The sequence below is a fragment of the Dama dama genome, chromosome 20, assembly GCF_033118175.1.
Source record: "Dama dama isolate Ldn47 chromosome 20, ASM3311817v1, whole genome shotgun sequence".
In the NCBI taxonomy this organism is placed as follows: Eukaryota; Metazoa; Chordata; class Mammalia; order Artiodactyla; family Cervidae; genus Dama; species Dama dama.
The window spans coordinates 86,131,827-86,149,740 of record NC_083700.1 but is presented as its reverse complement, the minus strand read 5'-3'; the positions used below and the strand labels follow the sequence as shown (position 1 = coordinate 86,149,740).

Here is a 17,914-nt window from a genome sequence, read left to right as displayed (position 1 = left end):
AACAACAAAACTCAATAGGAATCATGAGTGATGGGGAATGTGTGCTCATGAGAAAGGAACTTGAAAATAGGAGCGCTTCAAGGAGAACTTGACTTTGACTTCTTTACTTTGGGATTTTGCATTTTTATCAAAAAGCTATTACCTTCCTGGCCTGGCTTTCCTCAACTAAGACATGGAGATGCCTCCACTTCAAGACCTCACAGAATGGTGCAATGATCTAGCTTTTCGTATTCAAGGCACACTTTCAGATCTGAGAATTTTTAGGGGATGTCTGAACGGATTTAAAGACTCAAAACAACAACTCAGCATTACCTATAGCCCAGTCACTGTCCAGTCTGTACTTGGGTCTGGCTGTCCATTAGCCCTTCCTCTACCACTGACTCATTTCTTGAGGGTCACCCTGACTGTGCCCTCTTACACGCTCCTGAGGCAAAGCTCTGAGAACCATGTCCTCCTCCCTCCTTGAGAGCTTCCCATCATCCTCCCCTGCCTATCTCCTGCTGATAGAAAGTTAAACGGAGCTTTACAATCACCATTCCACTCAAAGTTCGGAACATGGAGACTTCCATAACAGTGAGGGGAAACTTCTATTTTGATCATGTCGACGTAAACCTGTGCAAGGTTTAGAGTGTACAGCCAGTCCTGGACCACTTGTGCAGAGCTGAGGCAAACATCCTGGTGTGCAAGGGGGCCGTGACTCTGTTTGGGTCACTGAGTTGCAAACTGCCTAATCTGTAACAAGTAGGTGATGATGCCCACTCCTGCTGATCTCCCAGGGTTGTGGTGAAAATCAAAAGACAGGATGGATGTAAGATTGAACAGAGGACCATGCTGTAACAATAGTGCATCACTGCAATAGATGAAACCACAGGAACTGCTGTGAGTGTCAGAAACACAACACAGGACAGCAGCCGAGTGCAGGACTTACAATACGGACTCTGGACCCACACGCGTGCGTGCATGCTAAGTTACATCTGACTCTTTGTTACCCCGTGAACTGTAGCCCACCAGGCTCCTCTGTCTATGGGATTTTCCAGGCAAGAATACTGGAGTGGGTTGCCTTCTCCAGGGGATCTTCCTGACCTGAGGATCAAATCCACGTCTCCTGCATTGCAGGTGGATTCACACCCATTAGCATCAGGGTTTTTTTCAAATGAGTCAGTTCTTTGCATTAGGTGGCCAAAGTACTAGAGTTTCCGCTTCAGCATCAGTTCTTCCAATAAATAATCAGAACTGATTTCCTTTAGGATGGACCGGTTGGATCTCCTTGCAGTCCAAGGGACTCTCAAGAGTCTTCTCCAACCCCATAGTTCAAAAGCATCAATTCTTCGACGGTCAACTTTCTTTATAGTCCAACTCTCATATCCATACATGACTACTGGGAAAATCATAGCTTTGACTAGATAGACCTTTGTTGGCAAAGTAATGTCTCTGCTTTTTAATGTGCTATGTTGGTCATAACTTTTTTTCCAAGGAGCAAGTGTGTTTTAATTTCATGGCTGCAGTCACCATCTACAGTGATTTTGTAGCCCCCCAAGATAAAGTCTGTCACTGTTTCCACTGTTTCCCCATTTGTTTGCCATGAAGTGATGGGATCAGATACCATGATCTTAATTTACCGAATGTTGAGTTTTAAGCCAACTTTTTCACTCTCCTCTTTCACTTTCATCAAGAGGCTCTTTAGTTCTTCTTCTCTTTCTGCCATAAGGGTGGTGTCATCTGCATATCTGAGGTTATTGATATTTCTCCTGGCAATCTTGATTCCAGCTCGTGCTTCATCCAATCCAGCATTTCTCATGATGCACTCTGCATATAAGTTAAATCCCAGCTCTTCCACTAACTATAGCTGTGCCTTTGGCTTAGTGATTTAATCTATCTTGGCCTTGGGTTACTCACCTGTGAAAGAGGACTGAGTGAGTTAAAACAGGCAAAGCCTTGAGAACCATGCCCTTCACTCAGCAAGGGTGAACTGCTGTTACCAGCACCATCTGTATCATCCTTCCTCTGCTTTGGCCCCTTGTCTTTCTTATTATATCACTGCCATCCCTGCGTTCCATGTTCTCCACCTGCAGCTGGCAGAGCCCTTCCGGGTACCTTCCTATCCCTTCTCCATGAAGGGGCACGGCAGTGTTGATGATATGTGCAGAGAGGGTGCAGTTTAGCCCTCCCTTATTTAAAAAAAAAAAAAAAAAAAAACCTTACAATTCCACTATCATGCCTATTCTTTAAAAGCCATTAAGTTGTGCTTTTATCACATCCTGCATTTTTATAAATTGTGGTAAAACACACATAGCATAAAATTTACTATTTTAATCATTTTTAAGTATACTGCTCAGTAGTGTTAAATATATTCACACTGATGTCCAACCAATCTCCACAACTCTTTCCATCTTTCAAAACTGAGACACTGTACACATTAAATAACAGCTTTCCATTTGTCTTCCCCACTCCAGCCCCTGGCAACTACCAACCTATTTGACTCCATGAATTTAACACCTCTAGGTAGCTCATATAAGTGAAATGATTCACCATTTGTCCTTTTGTGACCGGACCATTTTAATAATTCTTGGTCTTCACCCAACACTGATCTAAGCAGAAGTAACAATTCTGTTTAATGAAGATAATTTTTGAACTCCGAGTTATTGGGCATCTTTCAATGGCATAAACCAAACTGGGGAGACTCCAGAATACTACAGTTACCACAACACAGACAATCATTCAGATAAATCAGAAACTGAAAATACTCCTAGCTTCCAGGCATATCACATTAAGTGAAGTATCAATAATGTCTGATACAGTCCCTTTTGCTTGTTCAAAACTTAGCCTTTATGTAATCTGGAAATTCACTTTTATTTGGCATTTGAAAGTAAGAAGCAACCATACATGATGATAACTGATATTAGTGATAAGAGAAGTTAACATTCATCAAAGATTTACCATATGCCAAGCACTTCCTAAACACTTGATCACGTGATCCACTTAATACACCTATTACCCCCCATTTTAGAGAAAAAGATATGGAAGTACCAAAGTTCACTAACTGGATTAAAACCCCATGGCAAGAAGCAAGGTTTTAACTATAAATGACAACAACTGCTGTTTCTTTAGTACTTGCTATGGTTAGAACTCTTCTTAGCACTTTATACATTTTCTTTTCAAACACTGATGTTAAAACCACAACATGAACTAGTTACTTAACTTACAAATGGGGACACTGGAGCTTTCAGGTATTAGGTGATTTGTTCAAGATCTCACACTGCTAATTATCAGTAGAGCCTGATTTTAGAACCAGATTCGGCTCACTCCATATCCAGAGACTACTCATTAGAGAACATGGTTTCACATCCCCTTTGAGTAACACCGTCTCAAGACGGCAAATTCCATCACTCAGCTATGAGAGACGGGCACGCAGACACCAAAAGGCTGAAGAGTTCAAACACCTGTTCAGCTTCACTTGTCAGTTATTATTTTTGAGAGTCAGTTATTATTTTCTTAATACCCAGGGAATGTAATGTTAGAAGAAGTGCTTTGGAAAGCAATCCAGTGGATTAGACTATGGTTTGAAGGTGATGATTTAGCAAACTGCAGAGGTGTTAGTAAAAATGAAAGAGAAGACCTCTTTGCATATTATCTCCCCAAAGAGTATTGCTAAAGAAACATTCTTTGCACATAAAATAATGAGGCTACAGTACACATAATAAACGTCAATTACAATCAATGAAAACTTGCTTTTCTTACAAAGTTTGTCTGCTGAACTTATACCAATAGGGTTCTAAGATATTAAAACATGAGCTGGGAGAAATGAGAAGGGCTCTCAATAACTTCTAGCATCTTTAGGTTCATTACCTCAGCCTTCCCTCCTTTGTGTCTATTTTACTAAACACTGAACTTTTACTAACACCTACCACATAGAGTACGAGATGGCAGGGGGGTGGGGAGGGGACAAGGGAGGTGCTGAAGGCATGATGCTATCCTCAAGAAATTCAGTCTAGAAGGGAAGACAGACATAGTCCTAAAGCAAAATATAACATAACCTCTCATAATCTCTGTACCACATCCAGAGTAAAATCCAAACTCCTAAGCATAGTCCCAAAGCCCTAAGTTTAGAGACTCATTTCCCACTACTCTCCCTTCACGCCAGGAATATAAGCCTTCCTCAGTCCCTCAGTGCCCCAGACTCTTTCTCCTTTGCATTTTCTTTTTCCTTTCCTGGAAGTGCCCCCTTCATCCATATCCTTGCCCAACACACACACAGCCACCAAATTCTTTCTCCCCTGGATTCTCTGTTTCCTTTCCCGGAAATTACCTCTCCATCCACATCCTGGCCCAACACACACACACACACACACACACACACACACACACACACACACATGGCAGTGGCATGTCAGCAGGAATCTAAAGGAGGAGACGGGGTATTTCAAATGGGACAGAGAAGAAAGGCAGAGATCTGCTGAGTAGAGGTGCTGACCCCCGAGAAAGCAGGCAGACTCAGCGAATGGAAGGCTGAAAGTGAACATAGAAATCGCTCAGTCGGGTTCGACTCTTTGCGACCCCATGGACTATACAGTCCAGGGAATTCTGCAGGCCAGAACACTGGAGTGGGTAGCCTTTCCTGTCTCCAGGGGATCTTCCCAAACCAGGGGTAGAACCCAGGTCTCCCGCATTGCAGGCGGATTCTTAACCAGCTGAGCCATAAGGGAAGCCCAAGAACACTGCAGTGGGTAGCCTATCCCTTCTCCAGGGGATCTTCCCGACCCAGGAATCAAACCGGGGTCTCCTGCATTGCAGGCGTATTCTTTACCAACTGAGCTCTCAGAGAAGCCCTAGAATGGAAGGATGGGTTGAGGGCAAATAAGACAAGAATGAATCTAGCTCCCAAAGGTCTGCCTGTCAAGGTCAGTACCCTGAAGTGAGCATTGTGTACTATGCGGGGCCCCAGAAGGGAATGAAGGAAGGTGGTGTTAGAAACACTTGTTTTGAAAGAAAAAGCCTGTGGCAGCTGTGTGGAGGAGAAACTAAGCTTGACCAGATGAGAAACCTGGGGCTGGGGAAGGGAAACACTTTCTAAGGTTACAATTAGAGAGGGTGGTGCATGGACCAAAAACCACCATTATACCTGAGTCCCAACCCACCTATCATAGGAACCCTCTAGGTAGCTTCCTTGCTACCTTGCCAAGAAGCTGTTAAGAAGCCCCCTCCGAAATGGAATCAAAAGAACTGGGCTCAAAAATAATGTATACAGATATATAACTAAATCTCTTTATTGTATAGCAGAAATTAACACAACATTGTAAATCAACTATACTTCAATAAAAATTTTTTTAAAAGAACAGTGCTCCAGTTTTATCCATCTCATTAGAACTGATTCAAATGTATTCTTTTTAATGGCTGAGTAATATTCCATGGTGTATATGTACCACAGCTTTCTTATCCACTCATTTGCTGATGGGCACTGTGATGACCCAGAGGGATGGGATGGGGAGGGAGGTGGGAGGGGGGTTCAGGATGGGGAACACATGTAAATCCATGGCTGATTCATGTCAATGTATGGCAAAAAACACTACAATATTTAAAATAATTAGCCTCCAACTAATAAAAATAAATGAAAAAAATAATAATAAAAGAACAGTGCTCCTAAAGCTTTGAATAACTTCTTTTGCAAAGTAAAAATTCTAACTACCGAAGCTTTTGAAAAGGGGGATGACCTAGTGGCTATCTTTTAAGACATCCACATAAAGGATACTTCAGCCAGGAACAGGGTATCATTAAGTGCCTAGTGTAGCTCACAGAGGCCTCACAAGGGCTGTTCCAGACAGATGTGCCCAACATCTGGGCACTTTGTCATTTTCACTTAATAACTTGGAGGGAAGCGACCCCTGGCTTGTCTCCTAATGGCCTGGTGGCCATCATTACGTGAAACTGTCACACTGGGGGGGAAATGTGACCACAGCCATGACAGTCGTGAGTAAGCAAGTGGTGGTTCTGGTTTCGTCGCTAAGTTGTGTCTGACTGTTGTGACCCCATGGACTGTAGCCTGCTAGGCTCCTCTGTCCATAGGATTCTCCAGGCAAGAATACTGGAGTGAGTTTCCATTTCCTTCTCCAGGGAATCTTCCTGACCCAGGGATCGAACCCAAGTCTCCTGCATTTCAGGCAGATTCTTTACTGACTGAGCTATGAGGGAAGACCCTGAGTAAGCAAGAGGAAGGATCATTTCTTCCACATCTTCTCGGTGCAAGAACAACTATGACTATAGTGATATCATGGAAGTCATTGGTAGGGCAACTGTGGATGCCTAGGGAATAAGATCATTGTTACCAAAGACAGGGACATGTGAAAAGAAGAGATGATGGGATCTGGAGTCAGAAGTCCTAGGCCCAATGGCAGCTCTATGACCAGCTATGTGACTGAGTCAAGAGTCCCCCATGTCTGAGCCCACGCGTCATTGTCCATTAAATGAGAAGAATGACCCGTCCATCGCAGGATGGTCTAGCCTAGTGCCAAATAGAGCTAACACGCAGCAGAAACTGAGGGGTCCAAATTAGTCCAAGAGGCAATACATAGTCTCACACACCTTTTCGAGGAGAGTCCAGAGTCTTTTGGGGGTGGTGGAAGGTCTGGCCAGGTTGAACATCCAGGCTCACTTGAGTGAAAAAGGTACAGGAGATTCAGGGAAAAAGCACAAAATAAAAGAGTTCCCAAGATAGGTGAAAGAGAGCTGAGGCCCAGCCAACGTGATTTGCCACTTAGGAGAATAATTAATTGGTTACTTACCTGTTTGAACAAATATGTATTATGTATTTACTGTGTGCCATATACTGAAATCAACTCTGATTTCACAGAATAATCCAGAATAAGCCTTCTCTAAAAAATTTCACAGCAGCTAGTACCCCCAGGCAAGCACCAGATGGTAGGAGAGGAAAGGGGACTGGCCATAAAAGCTTGGGAAGGGGAACTCAAGGATGGCTTCCTGGAGGAGGTGATGTCTCTGCTGAGTTTAATAATCTGAGCAGGAGGTGAGTAGGGCTGAAAGCTGGAGGAAAGGAAGCAAGAGCACAGATATGGTGGAGGGGTGCCCTGAGGTCAGGAGGGTGCTACGAGCAGGGCAAGGCAGCAACGAGGCAGGTGTCAGACCCTGCCGCATCCACCTGTAAAGTGAACACGGGAATCTCCCTGTAGTTTGTGAGCAGGCAACGAGAGGGTTTAAAGCAGGGGAATATCATGATCGCTTCAGTTCACCAAGAAGGGGAATAACAAATGCGGACCGGAATGAGAAGCCCTGGGGCTGTGTCCTGCTCTCCTGTCAAACCCCATGTTAATTACCTACCTGACCTCCAAATCAGTCAAAGTCTCGAAATTCGGAAAACATGGGACACGATCTAAAAGAGCAGTCCCAGAACTATGGGTATATCAGATCATCACTTTATTTCCTGAGCCAAAACCCTGGTTCTGGTCCTACCTCTGCCATCGACAAGCTGTGTGGCCAAGGACAGGTCCCCAAGCTCCTAAACTGTGAGCAGTCCTGAAGCGTGAGCAGTCCTGAAGCCTATGGGCTTGGGACCAAGACATCTTGGTCTCTAAGATATCAAACCTGTCAATGCTGTAGTCCTCACAGGACTATGTAAAGCAAACCAATATTCATTTAATCAAGTCCCTATATTTCAGATGAGATCATTAGAACAACTTTAGGCAAAACTGAATACTGCCCCCTAGTGGATACAAAATTGTTGGTGACCATGAAGCTGAGTGCCGAAAAATTGATGCTTTTGAACTGTGGTGTTGGAGAAGACTCTTGAGAGTCCCTTGCACTGCGAGGAGATCCAACCAGTCCATCCTAAAGGAGATCAGTCCTGGGTGTCCATTGGAAGGACTGATGCTGAAGCTGAAACTCCAGTACTTTGGCCACCTCATGCAAAGAGTTGACTCATTGGAAAAGACCCTGATGCTGGGAGGGATTGAGGGCAGGAGGAGAAGGGGACGACAGAGGATGAGATGGCTGGATGGCATCACCGACTCAATGGGCATGAGTTTGAGTAAATTCCAGGAGTTTGTGATGGACAGGGAGGCCTGGCATAATGCGATTCATGGGGTTGCAAAGAGTCGGACACGACTTAGCGACTGAACTGAACTGATGAAGCAGCCACAAACTTCCCTGGTAGCTCAACTGGTAAAGAATCCGCCTGCAATGCAGGAGATGCCCGTTCAACTCCTGGGTTGGGAAGTTCCCCTGTGGAAGGGACAGGCTACCCTCTTCAGTATTCCTGGGCTTCCCTGTTGGCTCAGACAGTAAAGAATCCACCTACAAAGTGGGAGACTTGGGTTCGATCCCTGGGTTGGGAAGACCCCTGGAGGAAGGCAGGGCAACTCACTCCAGTATTCTTACACAGAGAATTCCGCGGACAGAGGAGCCTGGTGGGCTAGAGTCCACGGGATCGCAAAGAGTCCACGGGATCGCAAAGAGTTGGACATGACTGGGCAGTAAGCACCTGCACATGAAGCTGCCACCTACGAACTGCAGGAGACATAAGAGACGTGAGTTGGATCCCTGGGTCGGGGAAGATCCCCTGGAGAAGGAAATGGCAACCCATTCCAGGATTCTTGCCTGGAAAATCCCATGGACAGAGAAGGTAAGCAGGCTACAGTCCCCAGGGTCACAAAGAATAGGACATGGCTGAAGGGAGTGAGCGTGCAGACACATCTGTCCGCCTTTCACCTTGACCATCTCTAGCTGCTGCACAGCTGTAGTTCAGCGACACTCTAGCCTGAGATCAACCGGTTTGCCTCAAATAATGTGTTTAAGTTGCTAGAAAGGATGCATCCAGCATATGTTTATTGAACACGTACTATGCACCAGGTACTGTTCTAGGCATAGTGGGTAAACATCTCCATGGTCCCAGCCCTCATGGAACATGCAGTTCAGTCTGTGACACGGAGGGGAGGCATTAAGCCAGGATTAACCTGACAATGAAATAAAAATCTAATCTTGGTACAACATGTTATATACTGGTGACACAGTGTGTGATCTGGAGGCAGTTCAGTCTGGGTACAAATTCCAGTCTACCGCTTGCCATGGTACACTCTGGGCCAAGTGTTTTTATCCTTCTGGGCCTCAGTTTCTGCATAGAGATGTGACAAGGACTCAATGAGTTAATATACATAAAGCCCTTAAGACAGTACCTAGAACTTAATAAGAACATAAATGCTAGTGAAAATTTTAATAATTACATTTGACCAACCCCACAAGTTATTGCTTGAAGGTGATGATCAATAAACAGGCAAGGTTACAGAATAAAAAAACAACTCATGTTTATACATGACGTCCCAATTTACAAAACCTCTTCATACATATTTTCACTTGATAATCAAAACAAAGCTACCTGCAATAGGTAGGCAAGGCAAGACATTTTTCTTTATGTCTTAATTCTTCACAGGGTCCTCAGCACTTAGGCCCAGAGTGAGAGACATACTAGGTGTGCGAAAGATGTTTCTTGAATGAACAAAAGATGAGAGAATTGAGGCATCATGAGACTGCCACTATGCTTGATGCATCACATACATTAAATTCAGAGAGCTTAGTGATTCTCTTGGAGAAGGCAATGGCAACCCACTCCAGTACTCTTGCCTGGAAAATCCCATGGACGGAGGAGCCTGGTAGGCTGCAGTCCATGGGGTCGCGAAGAGTCGGTCACGACTGAAGTGACTTAGCAGCAGCAGCAGCAGTGATTCCCTCACGGCCAAACAGCTAAGCAACACTAGGGGCTAAGTCTGACATCAGAAGCCACTACTACTTCGGCAAAGCCATCAGAAAAAGTGCAAAGACAATTCCCCTGGTGGTCCAGTGGTTAGGAGTCTGCCTGCCAGTACAGGGGAGCATGGGTTCAATCCCTGGTCTGGGAAGATTCCACATGCTGCAGGGCAACTAAGCTCATGTGCCCCATGAGCTGCGATGACTGAGCCCACACACCAGAACTACTGAAGCTGCACCTTCTAGAGCCCGTGTTCCACAACGAGAGTCACCCCTGCTCGCCGCAACTAGAGAAAGTCCATGCACAGCAACAAAGACACAGAGCAGCCAAAAATAAATAAAACTGAAAAAGAAGAAGTGCAAAGAAGCTCCCTTGCCATTGAGTTTCTGTACCTTTGTCAATAAAAGCGGCTTATTGCGTGGCACACAGCAGGCACTCCTGGTGGGTATGAGTAGCACTCATTCATTCACTGTTAGTCAAAAAACACTCACTCTGTGTCTACCCTACCCCCCTGGAACTTAGCTGTGTGTCTACAGCCTTGGCCAAAAGACGGAATCCATCAGCTTCCAAATCTTTCCCACGAACCAGCCCCGTAAGACCCAGTGCGCATGATGCCACCACCTTGCCGTTTTCTGGATTCCACCAGCAGGACTAGCCCAGATCAGGACCCTTTTAAGCACTTCTTCCACATGTTGGTTTTCACCTTCAACAACCCACATGACCCAGGTCCTGCTTTTGTCTATGGACTTGCTCATCAAGGGCACTCAGCTCAGTCTCCCTGGAAGGCCTTCTCACAAACGCTTCCCTCCCTCAGTACTCCCCACTCCCTATCTGAACCCATTCTTAACCAGCCAATCCCCAGTCACTCTTCAGGTCTCAGCTTAAATGTCACATCCTGAGAAGAGTCCACTTTCCTGGGCTTCACTGTCCATGTCAGCCCTCTCATCTGTACTCTGAAAGTACACTCTGTGTTTCTAAATTCATGCAGAAAGGTATGTTAGGACAGTTGCAGGACCTGAGAATTCAGCAGGAACACAACAGACAAACTCACTGCTCTCATTAAAATTTCCTTTCTCCGCAGAGGTAGCATTTTCTCCCAGAGCTCTTATCACGATTGTAAAGAATTCTTTGAATGATCAATAGCTGGCTGTAATTCACACTCTTGTGGAAGATGGATAAGAACAGGGGTTTGGCTTTGTGTCCACCAATAAATCCACAGAGCCTAGTACAGAGCCTGAAACTGGCAGGTACTTAATAGATGACCTCTATGGAAGTTCCAATGAAAGATGACTGCATACACGAATGAGTGAGTGAGCAGTTTAAATTCCAAAAACATCTTACATAGATTGTTTTTAAAAATAGGTCAAGGAAAAGAACTTCCCAGGTGGTAAAGGATCTGCCTGCCAATGCAAGAGACGCAAGAGACACAAGAGTCACGGGTGCGATCCCTGGGTCAGGAAGAACCCCAGGAGAAGGAAATGGCAACCCACTCCAGTATTCTTGGCTGGAAAATTCCATGGACAGAGGAGCCTGGTGGGCTATAGTCCATGGGGTCATAAAGAGTCAGACACAGGCACGACTGACCATGTGCACACACACACAAGGAAAAAGAAGGCATTCAAATTGCTACTGTCACAAATTCAAGTAATCCACCATCTTTAAGGATTCCTGTCAATCTCTGAGTGTGGTATACATATTTCTGCCAAGCAGAGGTATTTGAGAACAAGCTGCAAGGTGGTAATTATCTCTCCCAATATTCCTATAAATAGATTTAGGCAGCCCTCCACCCCATTCTTGTTTCATTGCTGGGTTTCTGGACTGAATTTGAAAAGCAGATTTTTTTTTTTTTTAAGCCCTGGCAATTTGGAGGCTATAGTTGGTTTACAGAGTCTGTGCTTGCAGGTGCAAAAAAATACATTTCACATACACAAAGAAATACAAGGGGGTCAAGCTGAATCCTTTGAAAATGTGGCCTTACATCTTTTTATTTTATTTTCCTGAATTTTTGATGAGGACAGATTTTTGCTGGTGTGCTGCTCATTTTAATAGCATTTTGGAATTTGGCAGTTCCATGTGGTAGCGTATTGAGATGCAAAGAGAGGCCACTAGGATCCCTTTACCTGCATTCACTCAGGAAGAAGAGAAAATGGAATGTGGAATTAATCATTGAATTAACAGTTGAATCAAGATTAGAAACTGGAAGATGATGGAGAGGATTCATTCTCTGACATACTAATTCTGAACAGCAGGTGTCAAAAAAACATATAGTGGCTATTCCCTCCATTTGGATAAGCACTTTACAGTTTAGAAGAGCATTAAAAAAAAAAAAAGTACACACCTATTCATTATTTCATTTGATCCTCATTGAAAAGCTATGGTTAAGTTATCACATAGGCACCAATTACTTTTTCTGTACAAATCAGATCATGTAGCTCCCACTTCAGTAAATTCAGAGGAGCCCTACTGCTTTCAAGTTGAAGTCCAAAGTCAAGGCTTGCTGTAACTGGATTTAACCCACATTCCCAGGTATGTCTTCCACTATTCATTCCCCAGTGATGAGCATGCAGGCACAAGCCTTGTTTGCCAAGATCTTTCAGTACAAGCAGGGAAGACAGACAGACAACCAATTTGAGCAAATGAATGTTAGGAAGTCCCATCACAGGGACTTCTGCAGGAAAGGGGATTTAAGTTGACACGTGTTAGTGGGGACCTGTGTTACATAGATGAAATGTTTGAGGTAGTCATGCAGAGATGGTTTCAGGCAGAGGAAACTGGCTACAAAACAGTATGAGAAAGAATGTCACCTGCCCCCAACTCCAAACATAACCACACAGATTAAATGCCGGCCACTGGTCACACATCCAAGTTTCAGACAATCTGACAGAAAGATCCCTCATTCTCTCTCCACTAGATAAACTCTTACTAATCCTTCAAGTCCCCTCTTGTCATCTCCCTGTCTGTCTCTTTGACTTCTCCATTAACCTTTGCTTATACATGTATCCGTTTCTGCTAGACTATAAGCTCCCTGAGGGAAAGGAGAATGAAGTGTGGGACTTCACATACAAGTGTGTGGATGAGCTGAGCGAGGACCCTCTGGGACAGTGAGAAAGGGGACTTTGGTGGGATAGGAATCAGTCACCCCTGAGACCGGCTGTCACCCTGCATCTGCAGTGGCAGCTAGAAAACCAACCAAGCCAGCCTTCAAACTAAACTGCCCAAGAACAAATTGGCCAGTGGGGTCCTTACACAGCCCCACCACGTGACAGCTGAGAAAAGCCTCATGAGGGACTGTTAATGGTAAAGTTTACTGCGTTCTGTGGCCTTTGCATCAGATACACTGTCTCCATTCCAACCCAAGCCCACATCTGTACGTCTTTCATCTTTTAAGACTCTCAAGGCTTCTTTCCTTGAAGGACATAACACAACCTATTCTAGTTCTAGAAAACTGGTGAAGACAAAGAGGCAGAACTTGTGGGCTGGGCTCAAACTCTTCTTAGAGCAGTGCTTTAAAAAAAAAAAATAAGAGCAGACTCTTTCCAAATTGAATAGTATTTAGAAACCCCTAAATCTAAAAAAATAATAAGACAGTTCTTTTGAAATGGGAGTGGGGGGACAATGGGTAGCATTTATTCAGACTCACCCTTGCTTCCACTCCTGATGTACCTCCACAGATCTAAGGATCCACAGAACAAGAAACGGAAATAGCAGTCTAGAGAAATGCTAAAGGTCACTCCAATGGGTCTAGGAGGTTAGCAATTAGTCCATACCCGAAACTTCAAGGAACGCGGTCTCTGATGGGGTCAGCAGAGTTTGATTCCAGACCTGGGCACTTTGATGACATGATCTCAGAAAATCATTTTAGGCTCCTTCTAGGCACAGCAGGGATGGGGACCCTAACAAAGGCTTTGCTGGGATTGTCAGGAGGGTTAGAGAAGTTTGTCAAGTACTTCATAGAGTAGGGAAGCAGCAAATATAAGTTGAATTAGCATATGTAAGTAAGGCTGGTGTGCTGTTTATTCTTGCCATTGTCTTTTACCAAAGTTGTCTTTTATTCATTGTGATCAGATATATGCCTAGGAGGCTCTGAAAAATGGCAACTGATCTTCAACTGCCCTCCCCCATTAAAATACAAATAGCAACACTAATTTTAAGGAGATTTCAATACAGAGAAAAAAAGATAGTTGCAGCAGTTTCCCAAAGGAATCTGTCACCTTTGGAAAACAAAGCTGCTCTGTGGGAAATTCAAGACCACCCATTGAAGGGTGTTAATGGAATTCCAGAAAAAAAAATGGGGCTCCTCTGAAGGCACAGGGTCTCTTCCTGTATTCTCTCATTATTAAAGAGTTCCTTGGTTATCTTAAAGTATGAGGGGAGAGTCCCTTTTCACCCAACACAAAAGAGAATTTGTGAGACCGTCTAATAAGAGGCAGGGTACCTCATGAGTCCTGAAAACCAAAACCTCTCACAAAATAGGGTTTCCCGGCAGTTCTGCCTCCACTGCGATGTGCTGGTTCAGCTGATGTCACCCATTATTCTTTCTAATAAATATTTATTATTCACCTTCCAGGTGCTAGGCAGTAAACAAAAAAGGTAGGTCTAGCCCTTTCTGAACTTAATCAAGAGGCAAGTAGGGGGCTCAGAAGGGAGGGGACATGTGTTTAATTGTAGCCAATTCATGTTCTTGTATAGCAAAAACCAACGCAACATTGTAAAGCAATTATACTCTAATTAAAATTTTTAAAAAAGAGGCAATAGGGGATCAGGTGTCAAAGTTCCCCCCACTAGAGCCCCCAAAGTCAGAGACTTTACTTACCTAGAAAGAGAACTGAGTAACTGACCACCTACTATGCACCAGAGATCAGGATGTGTCAATACGTCATCTCATCCAGTTTTCTAATAACCAAAGCTTAAGTGCATTAGTTGTCCAGTCGTGTCTGACTCTTTGTGACCCCATGGACTAGGCCCACCAGGCTCCTCTGTCCGTGGAATTCTCCAGGCGAGAACACTGGAGTGGGTGGCCATTCTCTTCTCCAGGGGCTCTTCCTGACCCAGGGATCAAATCTGGGCCTCCTGCGTTGCAGGCACATTCTTCACCGTCTGAACCACCTTCAATACATCATCTCATCCAGATTTTCTAAAAATCAAAACTGAACCTCAAAAAGGCAAAACTTCCTTGTTCAGGTCAGGCACCTAACTAAGCAGCCACCTGAAACTGTTTAGTCTCAAAGGTAATGCTATTTCAACTTGGATCTCCAGCACACAAGCTTAACAAACCTAATTTCATTAATATGTACAACATCTCCAAGTACATTCACACAGGGCAACCAAATAAGGGCTGCAAAGAAAAATTAGTGCATCTGCATTTAGAAACCACACGCCTTTATTGGCTCTTCTCTTTGTTACTCTCTTTTTTAATGCTCTCTCCAGTATCAATTCACTTTATCCTTTTCAATGAGCATTTATCCAATTTAAAGTCAATGAAAAATAATGTATATTTTTCAACAAATTTACATTAAGCACTGCAAAAGTGCTTATGTGCTATTTAGGGTTGATGGTGCTGGAGCATGCAACACATTTAAATATGCCTTTAATTGAAGTCCAAAGGGGTTATCAGGAAGCTGGGTTTGTTCTGTAATTTAGGTAAGAGGGAGCTTGTTAGAAAGGCTTTGGGGAAGAGGTGGGGATAGGAGGTGGGCAGGGAGGCAGGGACAGAGAGGAGAGAGAAGGAAAGGAAGGAAGGAATGCTCAGCAAACAGAACTAAAGACCTCAGGATGGACCAGATGATCTCTTTCATCACCACCCTCCTCCCCACCTTGAAGAAATGGGGACTCCATCTACCAGAGAGCGCTCCACTGGGCATTCTCATTCTAAGGATCCAGGCTCTAGTTACCCAAATGCCTAACTCTGACTGCCTTATTGGTAAGATGTGTCCCCAGTGGCTCAGCTAGTAAAAAATCTTCCTGCCAGTGTGAAGACACAAGAGATGCAGGTTCGATCCCTGGGTCGGGAAGATTCCCTGGAGAAGGAAATGGCAACCCACTCCAGTATTCTTGCCTGGAAAATTCCATGGACTAGAGGAGCCTGGCAGGCTACAGTCCATGGGGTCACAAAGAGTCAGACATGACTATGCACACACGCATAGCGGTAATGTGGGAATAGTCTAAGTTTCTACAAAAAACCGTCGAGCCTTCAACACCACTCGGGTTATTTTCACCTCTCCTTTGTATTTCGGTGAACATTTCAGGGCCCAGGTCTGTCTCCTCCACGTGCTGTTTCTCTCACTAGACGAGACAAAGGAGCACCATCATGTGCCAGGCTGCGGCTGGTGGCTTTCTTTTCCTCAAAGGACGGTGCTGCAGCTCAGATCTGGCTCTCACACAGTTTCTCTTGCCTCTAAAGACACATGTAAAAGTCCGCGATCCTTTTGGTTCTGCTGCAGGCCTGTGTCTACAGATTAGAGCTGAGTTCCAAGCATGGGGCTCCATCAAGAGGCAGTGTGTAGACAAAGGGAAACATGAGGGAGCTTTGAGGTCAGGAAGACCTGAGCTTAATTATGTGCTCCTTCAGCCCCTCTGAAGTTCGTGTGTCAGATATGGCATCACAAGAAGCATGTGCCATGATGTGTGTACGATGTCTGACTTGTGTAGAATACTCCAAAGAAAGTCACACTTATTTTTATTGCTAACAAATACCATTTGCGCCAGGTATCATGAGAATATAGATGGTGACACTTTCTTCAGTTCATGATTTTCCCCAAAAGAAGAGCAAAAAAAAAAAAAAAGTGTGTATTCTTTTACAGAAATAATTTAATGAATTAAATTTCTAACCTCTCTCTTTTCAAAAGGAGCTTAAGCTGCCTTTGTGAAAGTGTGAAAGTCGCTCAGTCGAGTCTGACTCTTTGCAACCCCATGGACTATACAGGTCGTGGAATTCTCCAGGCCAGAATACTGGAGTATCCTGGAGCCCTTCTCTTCTCCAGGAGATCTTCTCAACCCAGGAATCAAACTGGAGTCTCCTGCATTGCAGGCGGATTCTTTACCAACTGAGCTATGAGGGAAGCTTTGCTAGATATTTATTTCCTCCAGCCATGCTCCAAGTCTTGGGATGGACTAGGTATTTATATCTTAAAGGGCTTAGTTCTTAAAAGTTTAATAAAGCCACAGCTCAAGACAAATTGATGGCTGATTTGTCAGGTCATGTGCAAAGTGTTCACAAAGGTCAAAGACCTTGAAATAGCATATGACCTTCTGGGACACCAAGCTGGGAAAATACTTTCTTGTCTTACTTTGAGATGCCCTAAAGCAGGCCCTGAAATAAGGATTCCAGTGCAGGTAACTGACTCAGGAGAGGAAAGAAACACTGGCAGGGGAAGAAAAGGTGATTCAGGGAAGGAAGACAGCCAGTAGAAAGTCCATTATTAAACCAGAAGCCAGAAAAGTCTAGAAAACAGCAAAACACACAACCTCGATTATTCCACCTAAAGGTGAAGGAGCTGGGGTATTTATATACTAATGGCCAGAGTAATTGGTTAAGGGCTGCAAGAGATGTTAACAATCCTGATTAGTAGAATGGCTATCCTCAGTTCCAGAAAAGCTGGCACAGAAATGCAGCTATGGAAGGTGCTGGAATGGCAGGGGACAGTGGATTTGGATACGGAAGGGCCCTGGAGCATCTGCTCCCCTTCCTAACCAGGTTTCTCATCTAAATGCCACAGATCATAACGTTTTCTTAGATAAGACAAACTCCCTCCTGAGAGAGTCAATTCCTAGGCAGGTTGACAAGAAGTCCAGGGTCCCTGAGGAGGAGATAGGGGTCTGAAATTCTCAAAGAGGAAAAGGAACAAACATCTTTCTTCTCTATGTTCCTTAGTCCTAAGTCACATGAAATGGTTTTTTCTTTAAGCCCGGAACTGATGATTACACAACAAACAACTCAGTTTAAACTGTATACTAAGGATTATGTAACAACAATGTATCCTGCTTGAGGACAGTTTCTCCTTCCTGAAAAACCTTCTGGCTAATCCTGTTATCTTAAAATGTAAATTATGGGAGTGGGTCTAGTAAGATCTTTACAACCTTGAGACATTCTTTTGATTTACTGTAATAACCAATTGAAAAAGTATAACTCCCTTGCTAACACTAGCAAAGGGGGCACTCCCCGTCCCC

The 17,914-nt window shown here is 44.2% G+C and overlaps 1 protein-coding gene across 7 annotated transcripts in view; it reads right to left on the bottom strand.

Moving 5' to 3' along the window:
• DAB1 (DAB adaptor protein 1) overlaps positions 1–17,914 on the bottom strand; it is a 338,270-nt gene that overhangs the window by 218,788 nt on the left and 101,568 nt on the right. The gene's annotated exons all lie outside the window — the stretch shown is intronic.